Here is a 13,856-nt window from a genome sequence, read left to right as displayed (position 1 = left end):
ATTGATAGCCCGGCTCCTAATCATCTCTCTGGCCTTGGTTAACACTCAAGTACTCTCTGTCTACATTCCACTGTTTCATCTATTTGCTTTGCCTCACGTGATTTTCTCCAACTAGAATGCCTCCAAAATCTTCCAACTTTTCGTTCTATTGATACTTCCCCTTTAAAATTCAGCCCAGGAGCACTTCCTCCAAGATACCTTCCCATAACCCTTCCTTCCTTGCTCCTCAGGCTGGTACCAGCCCCTTCCCTCCTCCCTCATGATGTCTGTGGTTATCACTTCTCTGATGATGTTTTAAGTCTCTGATTTTATGTCTGTCTGTACCATTAGATAGAGACTAACTGGCTCTTATTTAGCTGTGCATTCCTCACACCCAGCCAAAGGCCTAGCATTCTATAGATACCCTACAAATATTTATAGACTGTGTGGGTGGGTGGTTAGATGAATAAGTGAATGAATCAAGACTGTAGGATAGTTAGCTTCTAATTTTTGTCACGGTTTTCTGTATTTTGCACAGAAATGGGAAAGTCGTGTTTAAAAAGCAATTGGTTATGTATGCAGAAATTAAGACTAGACTTTTTAAAATTACCCATCGTTTAAACTTGCTTTGTAGAAATTTATTAACCAAAATGTATTAATACATATTTATAATTGAGATAGCTGAAGACAAACCCCATACTGTTATTCTCTCATGAAAAATTAAATTGACTTACTCTTTTGATTAATTTTGAAAGCTTTGGTTTAAGGTTATACGAGTCTGACAGAAAAATTGAAGCCATGATTGATTTACATGACACATTTTTAATGGAAAATACTGTAAAACATTGCAAAAGCTCTCTGACATCTTTAAAAATGAACTCAGATGAGAAATGCCAGGTTTGCAGGGCAAGGAAAGGTCTCTGTACGTAACCTTCACCCCAGACCCACCTTTCCTGAGGACCTTGGCTGGGCAGTGTGCTTTTGTTTCCCAACTGCTGCTTACAGGAATAGCAGAGAGACCAGACTTCACTCCCCTATCTTACAAAATACCGCACTTTATAAAAAGATTTAAAACAGCAGAGAGAATAGAAAATAAATTCCTAATCTGCACACTACATATTAAAGGTACAAAGCTGGAAAAAGAAGTCTCTTTTCTCTACTCCTCCTTGAGGACAGACCGTGTTAGTCATTTTTGTAACCACACTGCCAGAAGAGTAGATAGCAGGCATTCCTAGGAATTGCTGAATGAATGAAATGTTAATGGTGGTTATATTTATGTAGTGGGATCATCTGTGAGTGTCACTTGTTTCTTTGCATTCTTTAGTCTTTTCTAAATTTTCCAATTTTATGCTTGTGGTGTTATTTTCATAAATTCACAGTCAATAGAGAGAAAAGGAGAGGAACAAAGGTATTCTGATATTAGAAACGTCTTTGTTCTCGTCTGTAATTCAACATGCCCCTAATAATTGGTGCTTTTTTATATGTAGCCAATCAAGATAGTAACAGGTCTTCTCCAAGTGCTAGCCTGTCAGATGTGCAGCTTACCTGATTTTTTTTTCCCTCCAGTAATCAGAATTTTTACTCTAATATCTACCGATGTAAAATCTGAATTCACAGGAGAGTTACAGTGAAGAGAACTAATATTTGCTGAGTACCTAGTGAATCTGATGCTTCAGTTACCCCAAAAATCTTCCCACTACATCCCATGGTGGTGCCAATGAGGGACTTGAATATGGGAGTGATCATTAACTTCCCTATAATTTCCATCACTTCAAATAAATTTAAGTAAAAACACTGTGTTTCTTCTCCAAATGTAGCTTCAAGACAAATCCCTTCACCCCTTGCCAACAAGATTTCCATCTCTAGGCTCCTCCTTCAGAGATATCTATAGCCACCACCATAGATATTATTATCCTTATTTTACAGATGAGGAAAGATTAAGTAAATTACTCAAGGGCATGGTTAGTGAGAGGTAGAGCTCATAAGAGAACACTTGTCTTTCTAACCCCAAAGTCTGTTCTTTTCCTACTGTACCATGCTGCTAAATTTTATAACACCACAAAATAATAGATTTAGAGTGATAGGTTTAGCATTCATAGAATGAAAGCTATCTACAGGTTATTATTTAGACAAGTAATGCAAAATGACAAGCGATTCTGGTATTAACTGCAAAATTCTCCTGAGTAGGAAATAGAACAGAATCTCTCAGCCAACTGAGGCTAAAGGAAATATTTCTGTTCTTTCCTAGTCTGAGATCTCTTTCAGATTGATCGTTCTATCCTGTTTGTTTGTTTGTTTTTCACATGAGCTGATCTTCTATAGTTCATGCTGTTCACATCTTAATGATCTCCATATTGTAATGACTATTGTCTTACTTTTAAAACCTGGGCTTCCCTGGTGGCACGGTGGTTAAGAATCCATCTGCCAATGCAGAGGACACGGGTTTGAGCCCTGGTCCGGGAAGATCCCACATGCTGCAGAGCAATTAAGGCCCTGCGCCACAACTACTGAGCCTGCTCTCTAGAGCCTGCAAGCCCAACTACAGAAGCTTGCGTGCCTAGAGCCAGTGCTCCGCAACAAGAGAAGCCACCACAACGAGAAGCCCGCTCACCACAACTAGAGAAAGCCCGCTTGCAGCAGTGAAGACCCAATACAGCCAAAAATAAAATAAATAAATTTATAAAAAAACCAAAAATCAAAACATTTAGTTGTTAATTGCAGAAAGGATTTACTCATTTATTCTCTTTTAGATAACTCCTAAAGTCTCTCATTTTAGATTCAGTATTAATCAACTGTTTTTCTCTCTCTTCAGCTAGATCTGTGATTACTAGCTACTGCAATTATCCATGTAATTCTGGAACATAGGAAGATATGTGATATTTCAAATTGCTCACTTCAAATGACTGGTTATCTTATTTTGAAAATTAATTATCTGTATTTGACCCATTTCTAACCTTCTGTTCCCTGTGACAAAAAGGGAAATTTTATAGACTCTGCTTTTGTTTTGTTTTGTTTTCTAAGAATGGGAATAGGATAATATGATATAGACTTCCCACCTTGGAGCTGAATTCATTTACTGTTACCTCCAGCATGAGAACTTTCACATTCCTACCCTGACCACAGCAGCTGTGTGTGGACTGTTTCAGGCTCACTAAACCAGATTCTTGAATGGAAAACTTCATTTTATTCCTGTGCTATTGTTCTTCACACATCTCATTAGTACTCTTAATTTTCTCCTCAGATTATCTTCTTTTAATCTCTTTCTCATAGAAGCAATGGACATATTTTATAAGCCTCAATCAATTTTTGTCAGGAAAAAAATTGCAGGGGTTCATCTTGAAGGCTCCCCCTTTGTCTGCACACATATGAATGACTACAGTGTAGTGATATACACACACAGGCTTCAGATCTAATTCTCCTGGGTTTGAATCTTAGCTCTATAATCTACTTAGCAAACTTTTTTAAGTTTAATGGAAGAATATTTATATATTTTTGCTACTCCAGGAATAAAAGAGAAAAAATTGGTCCCTAAATCTAATTTAAGCTGTTAAGAAAGAAGTTGTTTTTTAGTTTTTGTTTTTTTAGTTCCAGATTTTACCCCTTCTCCCAATTGATGAAAGAAGAGGTTTTCCTATTACATAGAGAGTTAAATTTTAAGTAAAGACAATATGAAGCCATATTTTACTTTGATGAAAGCTTAATTTGAAGATCAAGTTTTTGCTTTTCTTTGGTGCTTGCTGGAATCTTATAAGAGGAGGATTCTGCCCAAGGGGGAAAACAGATGCCTGTCAATGACTCTGAAACAGTGACCATTTAATATTGCATATTTACACAGGTAGGTTTTGTTTTACTGTTTAGTTTTAATTGTTCTTACTAAAGCAAGCTAATATACTTACTATCTAACCAAGTGTGCTATAAATCTAGCTCATTAACAGATGTTTAAGTCATATTATCTCTCCAGAAGCAGGCTTTTTTTTTTTTTTTGCTTTGTGTGAGGGTTGTATTATTTTATTTATGTACATATGTGTTTAATAAGTTTAATGAAATATAATTTACATACCATAAAATATACCTATTTTAAGTGTACAAGTCAATGATTTTTAGTAAATTGACAGAACTGTGCAACCATCACCACAATCCAGTTTTAAAACATTTTAATTGCCCCAAAAGATCTTTCATTTGCAGTCATTTACTATTCCTACTCTCAGTCCCAGTAGCAAATTTTAAGGAGAAAAAAATCTTCTCTTAAAAATGATCCAATTTTCTCTTAAAACTGAACCAATTCTTCTCTATTATCTACTCTTTAGATAGGTCAACCGGCCAAAGGACTAAAATTAACAAATCAAAACCAAAATTTACCTCAAGCCAAGCGAGCTTATGAAGTTCAATGCTTCTCCCAGACTTATTTATCCGTTTATTTATCTTGCATAAAACTGGCACTGTTTAGGTCTAAAGTATTTTGGAAGAAAGATCTAAGAAGTGGAGCCAGCAAGTTACTTAGGCTGCTTCTGTTTATCTCTAATTTAAACTCAAAAAAAAATGCATTTAAAATATTTCTTTAAGCATAATTGAAATGTATAGATTTTTTAAGAACATAAAGTCAGTTCAAAATGTTTTTTCAAGCTCATTAACTTTTATTAAAATTTTTTATTTTGAGTAGACAGCTTTTCCTATACTTTTGTAATTTTCACAAAATATACAATAATTCCAGGTAAAATTTTAAACTTTAAAACAAAAGGGTCTCATCATAAAGTCATTGAGGACAAGGGCCAATTCCCCTGTGTGATTATACACAGGCTGGACACCACAGGTAGTTAAAAGGTGGCCTTTTGAAAGGTAGGTTACAGATCTCTTCAGTAAAGACATCTGCGTCATCAACGTTTTTGGCCTTGCAGAAGGGATTGCTCCTTGCTGACTAGACAGACTTCTACATTAATAATTAAGTATCTGGAAAAAAGTAATGAAGTCATAAGGAGTGGGTTATAGGCCTAATATCAGGAACTACCTCATATCTTTCCAACCTCCTTACACAAGTGCTCTAAATGATTTCACTGGATAGTAAAATCTTTCTTTCACGGAGTTAGGATTATTGTATCACTATATATACATTCATTAACAAATACATAATACATAATAAAGAGCCTATGTTATAGACAGACCATACAATGACAGAATTAAAAGCATTTTATAACTGGGAAAAAGATATTTGAATTGTGTTGTAGACTAGATAGGATGAGCGAAAGTACTTGATCTTTCAGTAATTAATCAAGAAGTTTGAAGGAAGATGACACATTCCAGAAGTGTGTTGTAGGTACATGACAGACTCAGATACTATGAAATTGGGTCATGAAATGACAACAGACAGAACTCTGGTGATGTCTAAAAACTGGAGTTTTGTTACCAAGTCAATGGTAGGAGGCCTATAATAATATGACCATTTTTCAACTCAGTTCCTTTCTATTCAAATCCATGAGGATTTGTTGAAAGCTTATTATGTGAAAGCCACCATGCCAGAGCCAGAGGCAATGTACTTGTCCATATAAATAAACGTAATAGGGGAATTTCTGCTCGGTTGGCACTCAGCAAAATATGTGTTGTCTTAAAGCATGCCAGTCATAGTACTGCCTGCATTTCGTTTGAGCCCAAACTTAAAATTGTGTAAGGATTATTCATCACACCTATTTCTCACTAGGCTGAACAATCAAGTCTTCAGATAGAGAGGATTCTCAAGGCAACACTAAAAATAACCCAAGTAACTTTAAATTTTCCATCATAACCTTGAAGCTCTGAAAGATAAAATTTCTACAATTTTTCAAACTGTGCCAAATTTGATACAGCGAGTCACCAAATCCAAAGACAATTTTGAAATGATATACACTCAAAGGAATTCCTAAGATCACTGATGACCCCTCTACCATATGTATGAAGGCTGCAGGACAAGGTTGACATTTTGCAGAAACTCTGAGTTCTGAGCAAGAGGAAGGGAAGAAGCGGTGGTAAGGGGAACACTTTAGGAGAGCTGCCTTTGCAGGTGGTTTCCAGAGGCAACTGGAGGATGTGTTTTCAACAAGCCTCCTGATAATTTCTCCCGTACTGCCAACATTTCACTCTGACTTATCCAGGAAAATCTATTCATCAGTAAATTAATTGGCTTATTTAGCATCCTCTTCTTGAAATACAAATAGCTTTCAAGAGAATAAAAAGGCTATATAAATCACTATATAATAGTGATTCACAAGTTAGTGGAAATTAGCCTGAAAATGTTTAATATAATTGCTTTCCTCCTAATAACTTAAAGCAACTACATTGTCAGGATGGTAGTTGTTATTTATTAGAGTAGTTGTAAAACAATTAATATGTATACATTTTTTTCAGATCTTTAAAATTTAAAAAGACTTGTCACATGTATTATCTAGCGTGACACTCATAAATGTCATGTGACACAAAGGCACTGTTGGTTGCCTACTATTAGTTGCTTGCATAAAACCCTGATTTTGGGTACTTCCTATACCTCATTGTGACTCAGGGTTAAAGCAAGAAAAGTCTAAACTAATCATGGTTTTTTCCATCTGCCTTACTAATGATGGGTTTGGGGTGAGCATGTAATTCATTTCAGGACAATGAGATATGCAGGAGGCCTGCTGAAGGGCTTCCAGAAAAGGTTATTTTGATCTAAAAAAAAAAAAAGAAGAAGGAAAAGGATGCACAGGAAGAAATCTGTCCCTTTTCTTCCATCAGATGTTCTTATACAGGTTCCCCCGGTACCTGAAAAGAGAGTGTTCCTATGAAACCTTTCATAAGCCAAAATGGCATCAAGTGAAGATGCAATTACCTTAGGACACATCTTGCAAACAAATGCACAAAATAAATCGAGATAAAGCACAGAAGCTCACAGGCAGTGTTTAAAGCTATAGCAGCTTGATACTGAGATACTGAGTGTGTTTCCCGGGGAAGGAGCTTGGCAGGGCCACTCTCGCTGCTCAGGGTGTTGCTGCCTCTATAATTGCACCTGCAAAACGAACGCTGAACGCTATTTTTCCTTTTCAACTTTTTTTCCTAAAAATGAAAATATTCTTCGGATTTCTTCCAGTTAGCAAAAATAGGTACTAATGTATTTCATAAAAGTCAAGTGGTGTATAGTGAACTTTTGAAAATCAGGGGACACCTGTATTAGCATGTGAGGCTACATATGCTTCAAAGGGAATAAAACCAGAACTGCAGAAGTCATCTTACTTCCAGGAGGTTGTTAAATTACCATCCTGGAAATGGATGACAGAAAGATGGAAAGTTCCAGGGTCCTTAGTCATGTTACTTAGCCACTAACTTAAATACTTGAGTTACTGGACACCCTTAGGATTTTGTGTTATATGAATGAATTCATCTGCCTTATTGTTTAAAATAATTGAGTCAGAGTTCTTGGTCACTATTAACTGAAATCACAATATATGTGAATGGGTTAGATTTAGAGATGTGTGATAACTGAGGTTCAAAAGTTTAAAAAACTTGACCAAGACCACAGGGTAATTGCAGGTATGTGACACAGTTGTAATTTCACATTCCAGGGATTATGTGCCTTCCACTTAATGCTATATCAATTTTGTTGAGTAGAAACAGTAAATAGTATTGTGATATTAGAAACTTTGGGAAACGACATTCATTTATTTTATCGTCCTCAGAATAGGAATTTGTGGTAGAGGGCTTAGGATATCAGGAAGAACAATGGGAGACCAGAGTACAGAAAAGGAGTAGCAAGGTATCATGCTCACATTTTGTCTATTTTGAAATTTTGTCTAAACTTAGCCTGAAATTCATGAGAAAAATTGAAACTCTCTCCTCCTTCTTCTTATTTCACATGTACTTCTATTCCCAGAACCCCAAACATTGGTAAGTAGTATTGGTAATTCTGCTATGTTCTGTTTAATAGAGCTATTTTCAGCCAGATAACTTAGGTAGGATCTCTTGGAGACACAGAAAAACAAAAAAATTTAAACTGCATTTAACCAAAGGAAAAAGATAATTTTATTAAAGAATGAATGGGGAAATCCCCTGGAACGGAAAGGTAGGGGGCACTGCTTGACTGAATAAGGGTTTAGAGCCAGGAGTTAGAAATCTATCAGGAACTTATATGTGCTGTCACATAGGAGTCTCTGGGGCACCATGGGTGCTCTTCTCTAATTTCTCTCTCTCTGTGCAGACCAACTATTTCTCCACTCCTCATGCCCAGGGTCAAAAGATGCATCCTCCCATCCCCCATCAACTACAGCACCAACTTTCTAAGCAAATGACTTCCTAGGCAAATCCTCCGTTACAATGGATCCATTCTTACCATGTCACAATTCTTAATCCTTGATTCTTCAGAGAGAGAATAGGTCTGGCCAAACCTAGCTTCTGGATCGGTTTCACTCTAACCAGACACCCATACTTTTGTTCAATCAACTTTTGCATAGTTGATGGCCACTTTGAAACATCATGGTCACCTCTGTGGTAAGGGACAGTTCTCAGAGAAGTGGCTGTGGCTGGGAAGTAAGTACCCTCAAATTAAGTCTGACCAGAATTTAAAATTTCATTTTATTTTGTTTTATAACGATTTCAAAATTTCTAAAAGCCAATTTGTAAATAAAAATTTAAACATAATTTTGTGGTCATAAGTAGAAAACTTGCTTTTAGTGACGAAGGGGAAAAAAATAACCAGACATCCTGGATGATGGTAATTACTTAGTGTGGACAATGACAAATAAGTGAAAAAAACCTCAGAGGTAACCATTGCTAGTATATCTCATCATTTTTCAAAGTGCAATTATCTGTTTAATTTATAATTACCCACTGCACTTAGTGTATACATTACACATACAAAAATATTTATATATATGTACATATTCAAGGGGAATTCAAAAAATAAACATATTTTGTATGAAGAGTACATTACAAACTAAATTCTTACATGGATTTTTTTTTTTTTTTTTTTTTTTTTTTTTGCGGTACGCGGGCCTCTCACTATTGTGGCCCCTCCCATTGCGGAGCACAGACTCCGGATGCGCAGGCTCAGCGGCCATGGTTCATGGGCCTAGTTGCTCTGCTGCATGTGGGATCTTCCCGGACTGGGGCACGAACCCATGTCCCCTGCATCGGCAGGCAGACTCTCAACCACTGCGCCACCAGGGAAGCCCCTTACATAGAGTATTTGACTGCATTCCAGTAACTTAGCACTGTGCCTTCAGAACTGTAAAGGTAATTCTAAAATTTCAGATAAACAGGTGATATATAATACTGTAATGACATCAGAAAATATAACATATTTTAAATTGGTGAAATGAGTAATGTTAAAAATAGCTCACACAACAAATGACACCAAGCATACAAAAGTACATCATTTAAGTCAAGCAACAAATGCCCATATGTGGAATAAATTGAAATTAATTGTTAATGAAGGTTAGGGAAGTACAAGTATAAAAACTGTTAAGAATTGTATAGGTTATAAATTTTAACCATTAGGTTTTTGTAAGCTAAAATTCATGTTCTATATGTGTCAACACCAGTATGAATTTTTTTTATCAAAAATGTTTTTCAACAGTCACAAATTTTAGGGGCACAATGAATTAAATCATAAATTTTGACATGATATGTGAATCTACAAAAATATATATTTGTAGTTATATATGTGAAAATATATTAGGAAAAACCTAGCTAACATGAAATTCATTTTGCAAATTGAAGTAGGCAATAATATCGTTCTTTATGAGATTTCCAGGGAATTTGAAAAGAAATGTTATGTTGAGTAGATCTTTTTAAAAAGTAATGATAAGATTTCAGAGTGCCATGACAGGAAATGTCAGAATTAAATCATATGGATTCACATGCTGTACATAGAGAGGTTATCTACGAAGGGAGCTGTTTCAGCATAAAAATGAAAGTAAAAATCACACTATCTATTTAGGAAAGTCAGAACCACACAAACCTTTACCCAGTACTGCAAAAACAAATTTCCCACTTTTTCAGAAGATAGGGCAATTTCATTCCTTTGTTAGTTTCCACTTTCACTAATCTCTGGCCTACCTGGGTTGAGTGAATATGCCAAAATGTGATGCAAAAAGCTGTTCTTGTTTCAGCTTCATTGGGAACCAGAAATAGAGTGCACCTCAAGGGGTTTATAACTGAGCATGGTAGGCATGAAATGTTTGCAGTATTCTGATCAGATTTTGGCTAAGAATGTGAATTATGTTTATTCAAATGCACTTCAATCTCCAGAATCTTCAGGGCAAGTCTGCCATGACTGACTGAAAACTGACATTTTATACCTTAAATGAGGCTGAGTCCACTGTGGCCGCGGCAGAGCACTTCCTCTGGAAGCCTGGCCTCCAGCCAGGAGCCAGGTCACAGTGGTTCCTAGGACACCACTTCCCAGACTGAATCTATGAAAACTGAGCAACCGCTATCATTTTGTACATTGGTCATCAGGACACTAAAGGCAAATCGGCAGGGACCCCAGATGAACGCTGCCAGGGGTCCTCAGCCCCTCTGGCACCCTAAGGGCCAGTTAATTCCATTCTGTCTTTCATGCTTATAATCTTAGGACAATGAAAAATATACAAATTACCCTACTCACCTAATTCTTCAATATGTGATTTGCTGCTTTTTCTACGTCTTGTTTTCCTTCTGTGACACCCATAATCTTTCTCTTTGTCAATTCCTTGTATTTGTTCTTTGAAACTTTAAATTCAGTTGCAAATCAGCTCTCCTACATCAACAAGTTTCTCACATTCACTCCATGTTGGTGTCTCCTTCCCTTGTGTATATTTATTTGCAATAATCTTATTGAGGTAAAATTTACATTTTATAGTAATCCCATATTTAAATGTATAGTTTCATGAACTGTAAATACTTTGATCACCTCTCCAATCAAGATATAGAACTTTCCCATTATTCCAGAAAGTTCCCACAAGGATCTTTCCAGTCAATTGCTCACACTTTCCTCTAAGCAACCATTTAAAAAATTGTATCACCGTGGATTAGTTTTGCCTAATTTGTTACTTCATGTAAATGCAACCACATCGTGTGAATTCTTCTACCTGACTTTAGTTCAGTATAATGGTTTTTGAAATTTGTCCATGTTGTTGTTTGTTTCAGGAGCTCATTCTTTTTATTGTTGAATAGTACTCCATTATATCGATTATATCAATATACTACCTAACATTTGGGTTGCTTTGAGTTTCTTGCTCTTAGGATTAAATCTGTTATGAACATTTATGTACAAATCTTTTTCTGAAGGTATGTTTTCATTTCTCTTGAGTCTTAGGATTGGGTTGCTGATTTGTAGGGTATCTGGTTCTTATAATAAATTAACCACGACCCTCAGGTTTTGTAACTCAGTCTAGTGAATTTACTTAAGGTTAAGTTCACCTGCAAGAACTGGATCCCTCTTCAGCATAATGATAAATAGGGCTTCTCAGACTGGAAAGCAATCATGAGGTGTGATGAATTCATCATGGAAAGCTCCCTGGAGGACCCATTTCTAGACACCATGTTTCTCTTCCACCCCACTATGGATCATGTACATTTTCATTTGAAGTTCTATACATCTTAACAGGTCTGACTTCCTGGTGTCAAACTACTGCCTACATTCCACCATTCACTGTGTCACTTTGGGGAGCACACTTTTCCTCTTTCAACTTGGGTCCAGTGATTGGGGGCCTGTAAATTAACTGACAGTAAACAGATTAACAGGAGAAAAGAAAGGGTTTATTTACACATGTACTCCGTACATGCAGGAGGTTTAGCTATGAGTAACTCACTCAATAGCCAGAGATTAAAAATTTATATACAAAATGTAACAAAAGTGAGGGGGATGTTTAATGTTTCAATAGAAAGGCATGAAAGGTACTATTGGGCTTTTTGATGCTAATAGAAATGGGCAGCCTGTTTCTGTGGCAGCTGAATTCACAGAAAACTCCCTGGAGGGGGTTAATGGCAGCTGTATTTTCTGGAGGTTCTGCTTTAGTCAGATAAGGGAAGTTCAGATAAGATTTCTTTCTGCATCTTTTTAGAGCAAATGTTTTCACTTTAAAATAATCTTTACAGCAACTTCGGAGGTCTGAGTGGGTCTGCATATTTCCCTATCAAAACTTTCCTAGAAATTTGACAAGAAAAGAAGTTAGGTTGATTGCTGTGGAGAGAGATTCAGGTTAGAAGTTGTGAGAAGTCTGCAAAAGGAGAGAAAAACAAAGACTAATGGCTGGAGAGGATGATAAACCCAATTTTTAAGTCCAGAGGGCACCTAGTCAATAAGATTTCTCAATTTGGGGCTTGAAGCATCTTTAGTGAGCATTATACTGGTAATGTTACTGTCATGGTCACTTCCTGGAGCAGAGATTGGGAGGCGCAAGTGTTCCTGTGCAACTTCTAAGGTGGCCAACACTTGTGGTGATAAAGCCTTTGAAGTTATATCAAGCCAGCCACCTTCAGCTTACAGGTCTTCAGGAAGGAAAAAGGCAGCCTACTATTTGACCTTATGACAGAAAGTCAGAAGAAGGGTCATCTGTTTCAGGTGATCTCGGATCAAAGAACCATGATGATGTTGATGGTTAGATGTCAGGAGAAGACGATGTCAGCAGTTGGGGAACCTGAGCAGGAGAGAGCAGGATGGCACAAGACTGCATCATGCTCCTCAGAAGTGTAATTTAATACTTACGAATTATTTATTTCTGGAATTTTCCATTTAATATTTTCAGACCATGTTTGTTTGTTTTTTTCTGGCGGTACGCGGGCCTCTCACTGTTGTAGCCTCTCCCGTCGCAGAGCACAGGCTCCGGACGCGCAGGCTCAGCGGCCATGGCTCACGGGCCCAGCTGCTCTGCGGCATGTGGGATCTTCCCGGACCGGGGCACGAACCCGTGTCCCCTGCATCGGCAGGCAGATTCTCAACCACTGTGCCACCAGGGAAGCCCTCAGACCATGTTTGACTGAAACCCATGGAAAGTGAAATAGCAGATGAGGGGGGACGACTGTAATGCACTGATAAGAAAATTTTGTTGTTTCTGTGACATTCAACATTAAGGATAATAATTGGAATTATGACTGATAACCTATCAGGAGATATCATGAACAGCTGGAACACTGAAAAATTTCTATGAATTTTATATAATTTTGAAATACTTATATTAACAATATGTACCCATGCAAATATAACCCAGGGAGAGTTAAGTATCTCCTCTTATTTTTTTTTTAATGTAGATTTTCAGTGGATTTATTTTTTTAATACTTGTTTAATTCCTTATTATTATTTATTTTATTTTATTATTACTTTTGGCTGCATGGGGTCTTAGTTGCGGCACACAGGATCTTTGTTGAGGCATGCGGGATCTTCTTCATTACGTCACGCCGTCTGCTCAGGTTTCTCTCTAGCTGCGGTGCACCAGCTTCTCTCTAGTTGTGGCGTGTGGGTTTTCTCTCTCTAGTTGGGGCGCGCGGGCTCCAGGGCGCGTGGGCTCTGTAGTTTGCGGCACTCAGGCTCTCTCGTTGAGGCGCACGAGCTCAATAGTTGTGACGCACGGGCTTAGTTGCCCCACGGCATGTGGGAATTTAGTTCCCCGACCAGGGATCGAACTTGCGTCCCTTGCATTGGAAGGCAGATGCTTTACCACTGGACCACCAGAGAAATCCCCTGCTTTTATTTGACAATGTTGTTATGCAATTAAACATATGAAATAACCCAATTATTTTTTAAATATCTCTCTTTTCACAAGGTGAAGGAACAAATCTTTTGAGATTTTCTAGGAACCCTCTGGGAAATCTCAAAGTCAGTTTGAGATCAAGATTTTATTTAAGATTTGACTTGAGGAAGATAAAATATCAAGTTGTGAAAAATGACAAAACGTTTGAGC

Source organism: Phocoena sinus, chromosome 13 (assembly GCF_008692025.1).
Source record: "Phocoena sinus isolate mPhoSin1 chromosome 13, mPhoSin1.pri, whole genome shotgun sequence".
Taxonomy (NCBI): domain Eukaryota; kingdom Metazoa; phylum Chordata; class Mammalia; order Artiodactyla; family Phocoenidae; genus Phocoena; species Phocoena sinus.
Note: the sequence above shows the minus strand (reverse complement) of the source record.